An 18,395-nucleotide genomic window follows, 5' to 3' on the forward strand; every position below is an offset into this window, starting at 1 on the left:
TTCAGTGCTATTTGTGGGACATGGCTAAAGAAAATGCCTAAATGTACATTCCTGTGTATAAATCTGTGCAAATGTAAAGTTTTACTTGGTCAATTTGGTGCTTGTTTGTTGATCCCTTAGGCAAGCTTGTCCAACTGGTGGCCTGCAGGCCACATGCGGCCCAGGATGGCTTTGAATGTGGCCCAGCACAAATTCATAAACTTTCTTAAACGTTATGTGATTTTTTTTTTTGGTTTTTTAACTTTTTTTTTTTTTTTTTTTTTTTTTTGCTCATCAGCTATTGTTAGTGTTAGTGTATTTTATGTGTGGCCCAAGCCAATTCTTCCTCCAAAGTGGTACGGGGAAGCCAAAAGATTGGACAACCCCCCTTCCTTAGAGCCTTGAAGGACACATTGATATACTCACATTCTCCTCATCCTCATCTACTGAGATCAACTTTATGCTAGACTCTGGCATGCAAGTTTCTGCCTTTTAAGCTCTGGACTGCAAGATACGTCCATGCAATCATGAGGAACAATACAACTTACCACAGATTCCAAGTGCTTGGTTAACAAGCATGAGCAGGAAGAACTCAGATAACATTATAAACTTTAGCCAAGAGGTTGTGCTAAAAGATATAAGTAGTCTGGTTATTTAAAGCCCCCTGTATAATTGAAATTTTTCATTTTTATTGGAATGTTTGCTCTTGTTGTTGTAGTAGAAACATAGCCATGCTGTGCTAGATTCCGGATGTTCACCTCTCTTTTAACATATTCAGTGCATAAATTAGCCCCAAAGAGACTAAAAACCTAATGGTTGCTTTTTTTTTTTTAAAGAAATTCTTTGCTCAATCAGTTACATTTTCATATGCTAATAATAGGTGAAAGAACATACCATGAATAGCTTCATAAAGTGATTGAGATTTTAGTTTTCATAGTTAATTTTAGCCTAAGCTGGCTAAAAAGAAGTGAAAAGCTCCAAGATCAAAACCATGAGTTTGATGAAAAGCAATTGTTTGATTATTTATACAAACGACTTACAGAAGAATGATTTGAAAAGCAAATGGAACTGTATTTTCATGATAACAGTTATTCCCATTTTGTTTTCTTTAAAAAATTCTCATGTGTAATATAGAAATTTGCACATAGAAGATAAAGAGTAAGAGTAATGCCATTTAGGGATTACAAAATATAAGTTATGATAAGGGGCATCAAAATGATGATAAAACCAGATAAGCTCCATCAACTTTAAGTGAATACATTATCTTCTTTGAAAAGAAAAAATAACCTAGTGGTTTTCATTGCTATTTACAAATAATACTTGGTGATGATTAAAGCCCAGTGCATTTGCTATTGACTAGTGTTAAAGAATTGACTTTATGCCACTACCCCTACCCCTGGCCCTGGCCCTGACTTTCCTACTATTCTTACCCCCAGGGTCTTATCCAAGATGCATTGATTTCTGTATCAGTGATTTCTTTCGAATAGTTAACTCATTCATCAGTCCTACAAGATTAACTACATCTCCAACTGCTATGGCCAATTTCTAAAGTTTGTGGTCCATTTCATAAAGTCTTGTAAATCAGCCCTTACTTCCTTTTAATTATGTGTCCCTGCAGAATCCATGTGCCAGCATTGCTTCAAATTTATATATGAGGCCCAGAACCAGAAAATCTTATCATGGGATAATTGTTTCAAATCTTATTAAGGTCTTTTCTGTATTAAAATGGCTAAGGTTAAGAATAGCAAGTATGACAATCAACTCTGTTCTTTTTCATTTAAGGTTTGGCACAAGACTCATTTATTCTTAGAAGACTTCTCTGAGCATCTACCCCTTCAAACACAACTACAACTGCAACCCTCTCTGCACTCACAGCCCACAGTAGCCGTGAATGTTACTTGCATTTCTTGGCATTTAAGTGTAGAGTTCTAACTTTAATGCTATGCTATATATGCATGTATTTTGCATTACAGCTTAGTGGTTAATAGCTCTAACTCTGGAGTCAGACTGTTAGGGTTTGGTGCTAGCTCTGCTGTGTATTACTGATATAATTTGAGGCAATTTACTTAACCTATTCATATCTCACTTTTCTCATCTATGACAGGGAGATGATAATAATAGCACCTCCCTTGTAGGAGTGTGAGGTAGAAAACAGTTAAAATGTTTAAATGATAAGCACATACTTGGCCCATAGTATTATGTAAATGTTAGCTCTATTGTTATGCTTTTGAGTGTTTCTCATTTCTGAATTATTTTGGAGGCTATTTGAATGCAAGATGTATGTTTTCAATATTCACATACCCTCTCTATGCCCATAGTGTCATGCTTAGTGCCATGAATGTATATAGTGTTTCCCAAAATAATAAAAAATGAATAGATTTTTCCAGTGATTCCAGATGTACCTATATCATGAGCTCAATATACATCATACATTCAGAAAAATATAATAGTAAAAGCAAATTCAAGCAAATGTTCCTATTAAAGGAGGCAACGGATGACTAAGAACTGGTCATACTACACCTGAGTTGAGAGCTGGGCATGAAGAGTGTTTTCGGAAGTCTTCCTTGAAGAAGACTCATTTCAGAATTCAGAGAGGCTGAAAAATTTTGTCCTGAGAAACAACGATGGCAGTTGAAGGTAAAAACATACTTTGAGTGAGGTAGACATGCCAGCTGTCCTCTGAAGGATGAACTTTAATTTATGTTGCCCCGGTGTATAGAGCTAAGACCAATAGATCAAAATTACAAGATGGAATATTTGGGTTCAATATAAAGAAACACTTTCTAACCACCTAGGCTAAAGTGGAATGAGTGGCTTTGTAATTAGTTTGGCTGGGTGCACAGGCAGCCACTTTACATTCACCCTGAATAGATATAAAACTGTCACTTCTGTGGTGGGGAGTTTTGGGTTGTTTTCAAGGCCAACACAGAGGCAAGATCAAATGCAGTGTCACACTGGAAGAGGCAAGAAGAGCGCTTATTTCTTCCTTTACTTCCCATTAATGAAAGAAAGAAGGTGGACAAAGGTTGTTAGTGCTGTTGTACTTGTCCAGGTAACATGCTAGGAGAGCTCAAAGGAAGGAGAGTGTGATATTTGTCCTTGATGTAGATCATTCAGTATCTGTTGATCTTAAAAATCACATAGGTCACTGGTCACCAAATTTAGATTTTGCTAATTAGTAAAATTCCCTGTACCCTAGCCAATGCATAGAGTTGCCATCATTTTTTCTTGCCAAGTAAGGACATTAAAAAACCAAAACTCACCTACCATTGGCTTAAATTATCATTTCATAGAATAATCAATATTTTATTTTATTTATTTATTTTTCTAGTTTTTTCTTCAAGGTCTCAGTATGCTGCCCAGGCTGGTCTCAAATTCCTGGGGCTCAAGTGATCCTCCCCACTTAGCCTCCCAAGGCACCAGGATTATGGGCATGAGCCACCATACTTGGCCCATTATAAAAGAATCAATATTTTTTTAAAAAGGAAATGGAACATAATCCCACAATAAAAATATTGAAGTTTTTAGAGTTATGAAAAATACACATTGTCCATATTCTGCTCATTTCACTTTGGTCTGGTCAAATAGAATCCTTGGCATGTATTGGGAAGAGTTCTCATTCAAGCACTTGTGAAGTATTATTTAGGCTTTAGTGATACCGTGATTGTTTCATGTGAGATTCTTAACCCCCATCCCTTCCTGGCTCCTTTTAACCCTCTTATTATGGCATTGGTGCTTTAAACCTTAATTCCCCAAAGTAACATTTATCCCATAGATCTTACTTAACTCCACTTGTAGATTGTCTGAACCTTATTTGGGTTTGACATCATCTGTAGGATCCTAACAAAAACCTAGTATTTAGTTAGTAAGCCTGTGCTGGGGTGGTGTCTTCCAACTACTCTAAAGACCCATTAAATAACATGGTATAATATCACTATTTCAAAATGCCAAACATCTAGGAATTATAGATGCTAAAATAATGTAATCCATAAGGAATAAGGACTTTAGGAGTCTTTGTTGTCTCCTAAAAGCCCTTTGAACCTGCCTGGCATAATAGATGAGGACAAATTCTATTTTTTTCTGTGATAGATAATATATTGAAGGAGCTCTTGGGTAAAAATGTTCTAAATACCTACCCTGACAACGGAAGGACTCCTATCATTTTTAAAACTTTAATTCCATTTCAGAAACATTGATATGCAATTGCTTGCTACTGAACTGGAATTTGTCTACATGTGAAATCACTTTTTTGAAGCATGTTATCTGCTAATGGAATCGTAGAGCATTTTCTGGAGAGGAAAAAAAAAGACTAATCTTTTGGCTCCACAGCATAGACAGTAGATTACCATTTGGATTAATGGCTTCTGTATTATATTGTTTTATTTTTAAATGCTAAGGTTCTTATTTTAAAGTCACATTATTCAGAAGCTCTTCAGATGTGTTGACATCTCAGTTTTGAGTATAATGAATGTAGGGTTTTATGCCCTTGTGAAAATTCCATTTCTAGTAGGATTCCAAATGGGGATTTAAAAAAATTATCCACATGGTCTGAATGGCTAAAATCCAGCAAATACATCTAGAACATGACAATGCTGGGCGAATCCTGCTGAGATCATTGCTTGAGGTACTGAGAACATTCCCAGACAAACCAATCCAACTGTGACTAATGAACAAGTTCCATTTATGATCTATAGTTTGAGAATGCTCCAGGAAGAATCTCCTCTTCTCTACCATTACCACCCCCACCACCTTATTCTAGGCTCTCACTTGCACTATTGTAAGGACCACTTACCTGGCCTCTTAAATTCTATTTTGTGCCCACCCGATTGCCACTCACAGTGATCTTAAAACTTAAATCATTTCCTGACTCCGTTGCATAAAATTCTTCTTAAATGGCTTCTCCTTTCACATAAATAAAATAGAAACCTTCAACTCTTGCTTGCAAGACCTTGCATGGTATGGTTCCTGCTTACGCCTACATTCATGCATGCATTCGATCATTCAGTAAATACATATTAAATCCTTAGCCTTCGTAAGGGGAGCAAAACAGCGAAAGATCTCTGCTGTGATGGATTTGACATTCTGGTTGAAAGAAGCAGAAAACTGATGAAACAAAAAGGTAAAATATATAGTGTATAGCAGGATTCAGTTACCTAGGACTTGAAGGATCAAGAGGAAAGTGAAGTCACCAGAATGAGGAGAGATTGAGGATTGTATGGAAAAGCTTCTGACAAACACTGGGACCTTAGACCACAGGACTCAGACAGCCCTAGATGGCCCTGTTGGGACGTAGTTGGATGAATAAATACGCTGACTCTCTTTCCTATTTCAGATCTCCTCCTGGTCTTCTCTGCTAGCCAAACATAACAGGAAACTAGAAGGATGAAAGGAGCTTATTGATGTAGCTCAAGTGATCAGTCTTGGAGAGAGGAACAGAGAACAGGATGAAGAAGGTTGGAGAGTGTGGAGGGCAAAAAGAAGGGATGCAGTATAAGGTTGTGATTTTAAGTGGTGTAATCAGGGAAGTCCTCACTGAAAGCTTCATCTCAACAAAGTGTCCCCGTCACTCTCTTTTGTCTAAATGCACTGGCTTTCTTACATATACTCAGCTCTGCCTTACTTCCACCTATCTGGGCTCAGGGCCTTTGCATATGTTGATACTCCTATCTGAAATGGTTCTTCCTTCCCTTCCCCTTTAATTGATTAACTTAATTGAGTTGGAGTTAGTTGCTTAATTAACTCCTGTTCCACAGATGGAAGCTCTGGTGTCCTTTCTTCAAGAAAGCCTTCCCTGAGACCTTAGACTATTCAGATACCCGCTGTTCTGTGCTCCGTCTTCTGTACTTCTCCTGCTGTGTGCCATCCATATTTATTTGACTAATTAATATTTGTCCTGCTCACTCGACCTTAAGGTACATAAAAACAGGGAATATGTCCATGTTCTCCTTCACTATATTCACAGAATTTGGAATACAGTATGTAGTGAATAAATATTTAATTATTGAGTGATTGAAGATTAGTAAATAGGAAAAAGTCACACTGAGAGATCTCTTGTCCTAAACTCCTCATTACTTTATATCTATTGTCTTTTTTGTGACTATGTATCTTTGGGTTATCAGAGTTCTAAATTCTCCAGGAAAACTATTTTGGACTTCTCTGGTTCACATTAATCTCTTCTTTTTCTGGACTCAAATTGAGGGTGTGTTCAGAATCTCACAGTTTAGCTCCTAGAACTGATACCTTAAGATCTGTGCATTTTACTGCATATATCTCAATATAAATGGAACAAAAACCTATACATGACAGTACACATATTGAAAAAAACACATTTTAAAAAGATTCATAGTAACATGTTAACATTCTTGGCTATAGGGCTAAGGGATGGGAATTTGGATTAAAATAAATAAATAAATAAATAAAACTAGTGAGCAATTATGATGGTAGCATAAATGAAAACATGCACATGCACATATCCACCAACGGCCACCAGGACTGGGACCTGTGTATTGATACAGTTTGGCTTGGTGTCACCACCCAAATCTCATGTTGAATTGTAATTCCCAGTGTTGAGTGAGGGACCCGGTGGGAAGTGATTGGATCATGGGAGTGGATTTCCTGCATGCTGGTCTTATGATAGTGAGTAAGTTCTCACCAGATCTGATGGTTTAAAAGTGTGTTGCACTTTCCTGCTTGCTCTTTCTCTCTCCTGCTCCTCCATGGTAGATGTGCTTGCTTTCACTTCGCCTTCTGCCATGATTGTGAGTTTCCTGAGGCCTCCCAGTCATGCTTCCTGTTAAGCCTGCAGAGCTGTGAGTCAATTAAATGTCTTTTCTTCATAAATTGCCTAGTCTCAGGTAGATCTTTACCGCAGTGTGAAAACAGACTAATACAGGTATGTATACCACCCCCGGAAATTGTAATGTTGCCTTCCCACCTCACATCTATTTTTGGTTGCTCAATATGATTTTATAGCAACATGGCTTCTTCACCAATAATAGCCACTTCAGAAATCTTTAAATGATATGGACTTGTTGAGTTAAAAAATAATTCAACTATCTTCGTGCCCCGTAGAATCCAGGATAATAGAATATGGCATCTGCCCTTCACATTGCAGGATTATCTGTGCCTCCTTGGATTTCCCTCCAGTGCATCTGTTTATATTCAAGTCAGGATCTTTCTGCTAGATGTTGGTATATGTGTCATTCACACACTCTCAGTTATGTGGTAAGGTAAGCATTGACTATTCAAGAATTGGTTTCTGGCTTCACTAGAGTCACAGAAACCCTATGCATAGGGCAAAGCAGAATGGCTCAGTTGTCCAGGTCATTTTCATTGCTGTTCCCTTGGCCCCTCCCTTTTTCTCTGCCTGTAGTCCTCTTGGGGTCTGCCTATTGGCTTGAATTTTCGTATTTCCACCTTGCTTTGACCCTGATGTCCATGACTTCCTGGTGTTAATCTACTTACTGGACTTCTGACTCCCTGAACTCTGTGCCTCATGTTGCCTTTGCACCCTGACTCCAGCTTACCTAGTTGGCTCTGACTTGCTGCTTTGCTCTGACCTTTGGTCTCTCGCTCCCCAACTTTACCCGAATTCTGGAATGCTTACACTAGCGTTCACCTTTGTCCCTGGGTACCAGGTCCTACCCCAGGACTACCTCACTCTTCTGCCAATTCCCTTTGCCCCGTCTCAGATTTACCTCTGCCCTCCTTATCCCAGCTCCCACTTTTTCATCCATGACCCACTGCCACATATATTACTCAAAACCCACAATCTAGAAAACTCTCCCATCCCCACCATTGCACCAGCAACCAAGGACAGAAGTTTATATTTTGAAGCAGTGTCAGCAACATTCTGTGAGCTGTTAGGAGGAAGACACAGGATGTGACCTCTTAGTATAGATGAACAATATTGCCACCTACCAAATGGGAAATTATAACAATAATTACTAAGAAGGGATTTTTATGAGCACTTAGTGCCTGAGGGGCCAGAGGCCCTTGTTGTCACTTGGGAGACAGAGAGAGCAGAGGATTTGTCTGAAAGAGAAGATTTTTAAGGGTCATATCATACTTGTAGTTCCCATTTGGAGTTTGGTCGAGGAGAAAGAGAGTTGCATTGATTTTCATAATTAAAAACACGTTTTTACCATTGTGGGGGCAGTAGGGTAGGGGTACGGGGCAGTGAGCAAAAGGGAAATCAATTGGTTAGGAATCTCAGAGAGTTAATGGAATAGGTGAATTGAAGTCCACTAGATTGCATGGTTTTTTCCTTGATATGAAAGATTTACAGTTCCAGAGCTCACATTAGCATTAATGAGGATTTCACATGTAAATTCTCAGCAAATCCAAAGAACTGTTAATTCCTTACACCTGGATGGTGTTCTGAGCCATCGTTTTTTTCCCCTTAGCTTTTTATAATCCAATGGCTATTAAAGACCACAACTTTAAAAATTGCCTATCCAAATGACACAAGTTAAAACAAAGACAAGGTGTTTACAAAAACCTCCTTGCTTCTAAAACAGGAGAGGCACTAATATGATCCTTGTTATTAGCTGGCATTCAAAGAAAAGGTGTTATGTAAATCCAAGGTACAGTCTTGTCATTTCCTATTATTATCACGATATGCTGTTGAATTTTTTAAATTACGCTGATTATTAGTCCAATGTTTTTGCAGGAAATTATAGCAGTTAACTACTTCTAGAGATGAAAGAGAAAGGTTATCAACTTCCTGTCTTATTTCCTTGTCCACATGGAGAAAGAATGATCAATTTTAATATAGTAAGAGTCTACCAAAAATGTTTTACTTCCTTGAGAATGAGGAGTAGGGAAAAATATGAACCATGGGTCAAAATTGTATAAAGGCAGATTTTAGGTCAGTATAAGAAAAAATTTTAAAACATTAGATCTGCCTCTAACTGCATAGGGATCCTTTGTTGTGGAGTGCATTTCCTGTCAATAGAGCTATTCAAACCAAATAATAGTATGTTAGGGATATTGTGCAAGAGATGTCCATATCAGCTAATTTAGATAGCTTCCAAGGTCCCATTCAGCTCTGAGACTCTTTTCCCTAATATTCCAAAGTGTTGGTTTGAAAGAAAGGAATCAAATTTTTACAGTTTTAAGAGGTAATGAATATGAAATATGAAGAACTCAGAACCATGACATCATTTTCCCTTTTTAAAAATGCTTTTGTTTTGAAATATTTATAGGCATATCACAGAATATTGCCATAAAAGTACCCAAGAAGTCCCTGTACCCTTCACCCAGTTTCCCCTAATAGTAACATATTCCATAACTATAATAAGATGTTACAACCAGGAAATTGACCTGACAGTTATTTTTATTAAAATAAATTACTTCACTTGAAGAGTCTAAGGTTCCTGGATAATGTTTTCTTCATTTTTTCATGTACATATGATTATAGTCACCTGTATGGGAACTGCTTCAGGGCTCTACATGTTTGTAAGGGATGGTAGAAGAAACACACTTGCCACCTAATATGGTCTATGTTTTTCCTTTTTTAATTATTTTTTTGAGACAGAGTCTCACTCTGTTGCCCAGGCTGGAGTGCAATGGCACAATCTTGGCTCACTGCAACCTCTGCCTTCTGGGTTTAAGCAATTCTCCTGCCTCAGCCTCCTGAGTAGCTGGGATTACAGGTGCCCACCACCACGCCTGGCTAATTTTTGTATTTTTTTTAGTAGAGGCGGGGTTTCACCATGTCAGTCAGGCTGGTCTCGAACTCCTGACTTCAAATGATCTGCCCTCCTCGGCCACCCAAAGTGCTGGGATTACAGGCGTAACCCAACACACCCGGCCTAGTTTTGTGTAATTTTATTACGTGTGTAGATTCATGTTTACACCACCAAAATCAAGTTACAGAACAGTTCCATCACCACAAGGATGGTTTTGCTACCTTTTTGTAGCCGCAGCCACCCCTGTGACTTCCCTCTCCCTAGCTCCTGGCAACCACAAATCTTTCCTCCATTTCTATAATTTTTTTCATTTCAAGAATGTTATGTAAATGGTACCATACATTATATAATCTTTTGAGATTGCTGCTATAAACATTCATGTACAGGTTTCTAGGTCAATGTAAGTATTCAGTTCTCTGGGATAAATATCTAGGTGTGCATATTATTAGTTTCATGGTAGTGGCATATTTAATTTTGTAGGACTTCATCATACTCTTTTCCAGAGTAGCTGTGCCAATGGCATTAACAGTCTTCTTGAGTTGTTATTTATTTTATGCTAACCACATCCCATGTCCTATATTAAGTACCTCACATGCATCACCTCATTTAATGCTCAAAAAACTTCTCTATTTTAACACTGTGGAAATTGAAGCCCAGAAAAGTTAAGTAATTTTTTCAAAATCATGAATCTTAAACCTGGGAAGTGGCAGAGCTAGTCTAACCCAGGTCAATCTGATTCCAGTGCCTGTATGCACTCTTTAACAATGATGCTATCCTACCTACTCCTTTGGAAAATGACTTTAAGTATAGCAGATGGAAAGCTGTCCAATTCATTGTAGAGCAAATAAGTAAAACAGCAAACTCCTTAGAAGGTATTGGTTTGGTATCCATGTTTTTTCTACTTTGGTTAAATTGGAATTGATACTCCTAGTAGTTTGGCTGTGGTAGGGTAGGAAATAGAGTAGATATGTAATCAGAACATCTGAGCTCACATTCTGGCTTTCTCAGTTACTAGATGTGTGGCCTTCAGTAAGTCACTTAACCTCACCAAGATTCAGCTAGGTTCTTGTCTACAAAATGGGGGCTAATGACACCTTTCTCACAGGGTTTTTGTGAAGATTAGATAAGCCAATGGATGTAAATGCACTTTATAAGCTCCAAAACACTATATAATTAGAATGGGTTATTATTGTTATCATCTCAAATGATTGTAGCAGGATTGCAGATGCAATGCACAGTACAACTTGGCTGTGCAAAGGAAATCAAATTTTACAAATGAATCTTCACCTAATCTGACCTTTCTCTTGAGCCCAGAGAGGTGGGTGGGTACCAAAATCTTAAATATCCAATTAGGTTTAAAACTTAGTCTGATTTGGTACTTTAAACCAAAAATTATCAAACTTTTTTGTAGAGAACTGAATAGTAAATATTTTAGCTTTTGTGAGCCATATGGTTTCTATTGCAAGTATAGTCATCCCTCAGTACCCAAAGGGAATTGGTTCCAGACCTCCCCCGACCCCCACCCTTGGATACCAAAACTCACAGATGCTCAAGAATCGGATATAAATTGGTGCAGAATTTGCACATAAACTATGCACATCCTCCCGAGTATTTTAAGTTATCTCTAGATTACTTATAATACCTAATGCTGTGTCTAAACATCACATTGTTTCTGTGGATTCAATGTAGTACTCAGTGCACAGCAAATATAAGTTTTGCTTTTAGTTACTTTGTGGATTTTCTTCCCTGATTATTTTCTATCCAGAGTTGGTTGAATCCATGCTTGTGGATATGGATTCACATATATGGAGGTATGGAGATATGGAGGGCTGATTGTTCTCAACTCTGAGAGCTAAAGTGTCCATAAGAGAGTATGTAAGTGACCTGGAGTGACTAAGTTCTAATAAAACTTTATTTACGAAAACACATGGCAGATTTGGCCCATAGGTCATACTTGGCCATCCTCTAGTTTTAATGATCCCTTTAGATAGTTTTCAGTTTTTCTCGGAAAAAATACTATCTCAGATAAACATCTTCTGCTTCTTGTTATGAACTGTTGTCTGAGTATATGGGGAGAAGGCTTGTGGAAACTTTTAGTGTTAGGGGATTTTATTAGTCTGTTTTCATACTGCTATAAAGAAATACCACAGACTGGATAATTTATAAAGGAAAGAGGTTTAACTGACTCACAGTTCTGCAGGCTGTACAGGAAGCATGGTGCTGACATGTTTGACTTCTGGGGAGGTGTATTAGTCCATTCTCACACTGCTGTAAAAAACTTCCCAAGACTGGGTAATTCATAAAGAAAAGAGGTTTAATTGACTCACAGTTCTGCATGGCTGGGGAGGCCTCAGGAAACTTACAATCATGGCAGAAGGCAAAAGAGAACCAAGTACCTTCTTCACAAGGTGGCAGGAAAGAGAACAAAGGGGGAAGTGCCAGACACTTATCAAACAACCAGATCTAGTGAGAACTCCCTCACTATCATAAGAACAGCATGGGGAAAACCACTCCCATGATCCAGTCACCTCCCACCAGTTCCCTCCTTCAACACATGGAGATTACAACTCAAGATGAGATTTGAGTGGGGACACAGAGCCAAACCATGCAGCCATGATGGGAATTATTGGATCTTTGTAGCCTCTATATTGCCCTCTGGCTACTCTGGTGGCTGGCTGATGTCCCTTGTCTCCTATTTGCTGCTTGCTCTATTTGCATTTATAGCTGAAGTTTACAATTTCATCAATAGTGATTGGGTTCCTCTTTCTTGGTTTGGTCAGAGCCTGGAAATGCGGCCTGGTTGCCTCTGCTTCCTCTCGTTCTCATTATAAATTCTAGGTCTCTGCCAGATCTTCCATTAGCCCACTGGCCAGTATCTGTAGTGGGCTCATTTCTTTGCCACAGTGGTTCTCATGACAGACTTAATGGCCTTTACCTCAATGTCCATTCCTTATGAAAACTAAGGGCAGTTGGGGAAAGCTAAATTTCAGGGATCCCTCTGCCTCACCAAGGACACTTTCATGTAGTTGGCCCTACACTGGAAGTTATAGGGAAATCTGTGAGATAGCCTCTTCCCATAGTTTCAAGTCGGGAGTAGTGTTACCCTTATCTTACTGTGCTTCTCCCTATAGACTTATCTCTCTTTTCTAGCATTCTCTCTCCCTTTTTCCTCCCACAGTTCCCCAAGGCTGGAAAGGTACAATGTTCTTCTACCTCCTCTAGATTGTATCCCACTTCTACCATATAGTTGGCCTAGCTGTCACAGGGAAATGGATAATATTTCTGGGGTTCTCTTTGAGATCGAACCTCAAAACAGCCCTTGATTTTACTAAAGGAAGAGATTGAAGAATTTGGATATATACAGGTAATTTTTTTTACATAGAATTGAATGTAATTTATGTGTGTGTGTGTGTGTATGTCATCCCTAGCAAGAAGTATAAGAGTAGAGACATTCATGCAGTAATAAAAAAATTATCAGTTACACTGTCGACATTGCTTTAAGACACTAGCCTGACTTGTAAAGCTGTTGCCCTACTGCATGATCCTATTTTACATATAAGAAGCAAATATTGTCCTTTCTCTGTTCATTTCTTCTCCCTCTGTCATAAATGCTAATCTCTCTGCCATCCACCTCTACCTCCTCCCCAAATGGCTACCTCACGCAAACTAGGATGTAAGTTAACCCCCTAAAAGGCAATAGAGAAGTGTATAGTAATACTTTTCTGTGTATGTTTTCTTTTAGATGATTGTTTACCTCTTGTCAGAGTTGATCTGACTATGAGTGCCAGTAAAATATAGTGATTAAAAGCATAAGCTTTGAAGTCATCCATATCTGGTTTTAAGTCTCAATATCACTACGCACTATCTCTGTCATCTTGGGAAGTTGTTTAACTCCTTGATACTTCACATTCCAAAACTGAAAAATACAGGCATTAATAGCAATTAATACCGTTAAATTATTGATTACTTACTGTTGCTAAGCACTTTACATGTTCTATCTAATTTCTTTCTAACTAATCAGTAAGTGATAGCTATTTATTTTTATTGCTTGCAACAATGGTGCACCCATTAAACAAATGAGCTAGACTCTGCATCTGGGTTACTATCTCAGCATCTAATGTTGGCATGTCAACACAGATTCATTTCTTTTGGGAGAAATGTAGGAGAGGTTGTGCAAGTCACAATTGTCATGTCCTGCTTGGGAGAAAGCAGGAAAAGGGGATTTCTCTCTCTTTTTTAAAATCTTCTTTCAAAAACTCAGTCTGTCTGGAGCATAGAAAGGACAAACTAGAAGTGGGAAAAGGAAAGAAGAGGAGACTATACAGAGTGGCTTTCCCTCAGAAATCGAGAGTTCATCTGAAGACTTCCCAGGAAGATCTACAGCAAATATCTCCTCCCATAAAACCCACCCTGAGTCCTGGTACCACAGCAATTAGAGAAGACCACTGTGATTTTTGCTGAAAATCAAAGCAAACTGGAGGCTGTAGACTGCATGGAGTCTGGGCACGATAGTTGCACAGTGCTATTCCATGGAAATACATGGGGGAATATAAGTGGAGGATGTGTTTGATATTGCTTTGCAAATAACTGTATGCCCAGGGAGAAGTTTGGAGCATGTCAGGAAAGGAGAAAACTATATTGATTTCATCTGTAATGACCTGTGTATCTTGAAAGGTGAAGGAACAATTGGTTTTCAAAGACTGGGCTCTGATGAAAGTTTGTTACTTATATACTGTTTTGCTTCTATCTTTGATGTACTGAGCACTATTTTACAAAAGGCAAAAAACAGCGCCTGCATTTTTCTTTCTTGTTTGCTTGCATCCAGCACCCTTATTTTCATTAAATTGTCTCTGGATCCTGTGAAGTGAGGCTCATCTCTCCCGCTCCGTGCAGTAGAGGAAAAACAAACAAGAACTGAAAGAAATGGAAGGTGAAATGTCAAGTACCTAAGGCATTCCAGTCTAACCTTGGGCAGAGGCCAGCTACTGAATGCAGAAGGTAATAAGACAAATTCTAGAGTGTGTTTTTATAATGGGATGGCTTGCAAGCCATGCTGACAGCGGACTATACTCTCACAGATCTATTTATTTATAGCTCCCCCTCCACCCAAATGCTACAGAACAACAAGTATTCTGACAAGTTGGAATGCTAATAGATTACGTGAAAAGCAAATCAATAAAAACCCATTCCAAAATGTCTACCTTCCCCCAGTAATTATGTAGGAAATACGATAATGGGAGTTCTTTTTCAAACCTAGTGAGGTTTAGGGATCAGGACAGGAGGTGAGGATGAAATATATGCTGTTTGGCCTGATTAGAAGGATAGGAGGGATTCAGTTAGATTTAGAGGCTTCAGACAACATCTGATATTTATACAAGTCTATTCCTCTGGTTAGTGCCTCTGGGCCCTCCAATTCCTGTGGTCCAGTGGTCTTTGAGATCAGTTCTGTGTCATGGTATCTAAATTTGGAGAGTGCTGCACATTCCAACTAAAAACAGGGCAACTGTGTCCTGGCTCTTTAAACATGGCCCTGACTAGTCTACTTTTTCTCCCTGATTTTTCATTTAGCAAAAACTATTCACTGTATAGACAGATGGGGCCTTACCAGATACACGAGGGTGTCTAATAATTAGGGACAGCCGCTTCAGGTAAATGCAGTTTGCAGATGGTAAAGGAACACCAGATTATGCTAATTTTCCCAAAATAACTCTTCATAAAAGCTTATAGCAGAGCTGACTCTTCTGTTGTGTTGCTGAAACAATGATAATGCAAAGAGTAATGGGTCTGAGTGAAATCTCTCCTCTCTTCCCTCCCTACCTGGCTTCTACAGCTTCAGTCTTGGAGAATTTTGCAGAATAGCCAAGAAGGCAAAACACACCTAAGTGGAGGAAGCAATCTGCTTGCTTATTCTGGTTCCTGTTAACTAGCACCACGTTTTATGAGCTATCAGCAGAAAAACATGGTGTGGCACCCAAAATGATGCCAACCTGGTGGACTATGAAACGTACTTTTCAGCTATATCTTTCTGTGACTTGAACCTGGCACAATGTAATGGTCTCTGGACAGAGTACTGAAACCTGAGTCCTAATTTTATCTCAGTCGCTTAATTTGTTGTGTGACCTGGGTCAAAGCAGTCTCTAGGTTTCCGTTTATTCATCTGTCAAATGGCGAAGGGTGGGTTCATGGAGGTATTATTGAGGATGCATTTAGTTAATATGAGTGCTTCAAAGAAAATGGGTAAATTTTTACATAAAAGCATTTCATAACTCAGACATTTTTCAGTGCCTTATTCAGTGCTGGAGATAGTTTCCTTACTAAACAAATATTTGTGTACTAGATATGTTTCCAAAAATCCTAAAATGCCATTTGCAGAACCATATTTCACTCTGACCACTCCATTAGTTTGCTAGGCCTGAGTATGCTGCCTTCGCCATACAAGGTGACACTTGCCTCTAGATTTTCCTATAAGCATTATTCTGGCTTATTTCCTACATGTTTTGCCTTTTTGTCATCAGAACAGGGCTTTTCAATGTTTGGTCTTATACCACACGCATCAGAATAACTTCATATAATGTGAATACCTGGGCCAGTGCCCTGAGATTCTCATGAAGTACATCTAGTAAGGGGCTTTGCAATATGATTTTTTTTTTTTTTTTACAAAAGTTTGAGACCTGTACCACTAAGCTTGCCTAGGCCAGAAGTGAAGTGGTAAATGAATTCCATCTCTCACAGTCTAAAGATCAGTGTTGGCTGGATGCCGTGGCTCATGCCTGCAATCCCAGCACTTTGGGAGGCTGAGGCAGGTGGATCACCTGAGGTCAGGAGTTCAAGACCACTCTGAGCAACATGGTGAAACCCGTCTCTACTAAAAATAAAAAAAAAAAATAGCCAGGCGTGTTGGTGGGCACCTGTAATCCCAGCTACTCGGGAGGCTGAGGCAGGACAATCACTTGAACTTAGGAGGCAGAGGTTGCAGTGAGCCGAGATCACGCCACTGCACTCCAGCCTAGGCGACAAAAGCAAAACTCTGTCTCAAAAAAAAAAAAAAAAATCAGTGTTTAACAAACATGGACAGGCTAACTCATATACTATCTGTCATATTTATCCCTCTTATTTCTTATCATATGTGTGAGTTACCCCATCCTGTGCAGACTTGCTTAGTTGTAGAAAAGGGATTGGAGGAAAATATACAGTCCTTTTCTTCAGATGGGTGCACACATACAGATTCTCCTTTTTCTCTCTGGCTCTGTGCCCTGGGAGCCTTTTTGGAACTCTAGAGTCAGAGCCAGTCAGGCAGGCAGGTTCATATCAACAGTGGCTCTCAAGTGTGGTGCCTGGACCAGTAGCATCAGCCTCACTTGGGAATTTGTTAGACAGGCAGACTCTCAGCACTCCGCTCCCACTGTATGTACAGAATCGTTCATTACCACAATACATTTGTACTCTCTGTGAAGAAAATGCATTTAGAGTTATTTTTTCCAACCATGTCATTGCACAGAAGCATCCACCCTTGCTTCTGAGGGTAGAAATCCTCAGAAACTGAGGTGGGCTCAACAATCTGTGATTTAATTACCCCTTCAGGGGATTCTGATGTATGTTGAAGTCTGAGAACCAGCCTTAAAGCATTTTCTATCCCCAAACTTCATTCTCTCTAAACTTTGAGGCAGCTGGGACAGTAAAGTGGGTGTTGATTTAAACAGGAAAATAGGGGCATCACAATGTAGAAATAATGACTTAATGGTAAAGTTCTTATTTAGGGTATTTGTGCTTGAGGGAGATCAGATATTTAAATAGAAATTCACCCAGAAATGACTACAGATACTATACATATACCTGACATGCGTGTGCATACATATGCACAATTACAACACACAACCACATATGTATATATGTGTATATGTGTGTGTGTAGATATATAATTAAAGTCATTCTTAGAAATAACAGAAAAAAATAGAAACATCTAGACAGTAATAGAAGTCTGAGCAATAGCTATTGATAAAAATGCAGGCAGGGGAACAAACTTGAAATATAAACCAATCAGCAGATCCAGATGATATACATTTTGGGGTCTTGAAGGAATTCACTAATGATTTCCCTAAACGACTGACAATGGGAGAACCCGATAAAATCCACTTGGGTATGCACTACATTTTGCCTTGTCAGCATCCTGCATAATGTTGGTATTCTGGCAGTTACATTCACTAGGGCCTTTCTGCCTACCACCACCCCCTCCCACCAAAGAAAGAAAAGATTCCATTTCTAGATGTAAATTATACAGGAGTTAACAGAATATACTTTAAAAAAAAAGTCCTTTTTATAAATGGAGCCTCCCCACCATTGAATGCTATCATCCCAGCCCCTGGGATTGTCAGGTGTGTAACACGGGACAAACGTTGCTCCCAAGGCCTGCACAGGGTAGCTGGGCCTATATGGCCTTCACATTCTTGTGCTGAGATTTACAAGTTTATATTCTGGCAATAGGACTGGAAGTAGCAAGCTAGGAGCCTTTCTACAGAAAGGGAATTTGCGATCAAGTCACATTCTATTCTGATGATGTTTTCCCTTCATTCATGTTCTTGAGAGTAAAGATGGATAAGTTGAAGTGGCCGCACAGATATTTAGTGGGAGATACAAGCTCCATGGGGATGAATGGAAGCCCCTGGTTCCTGCAGGTTCTAGAGACCACAGGATAAAGTTGGCTTGGTCAGTTGGTCAGGCCCAAGG

This window comes from Symphalangus syndactylus, chromosome X, assembly GCF_028878055.3.
Source record: "Symphalangus syndactylus isolate Jambi chromosome X, NHGRI_mSymSyn1-v2.1_pri, whole genome shotgun sequence".
In the NCBI taxonomy this organism is placed as follows: domain Eukaryota; kingdom Metazoa; phylum Chordata; class Mammalia; order Primates; family Hylobatidae; genus Symphalangus; species Symphalangus syndactylus.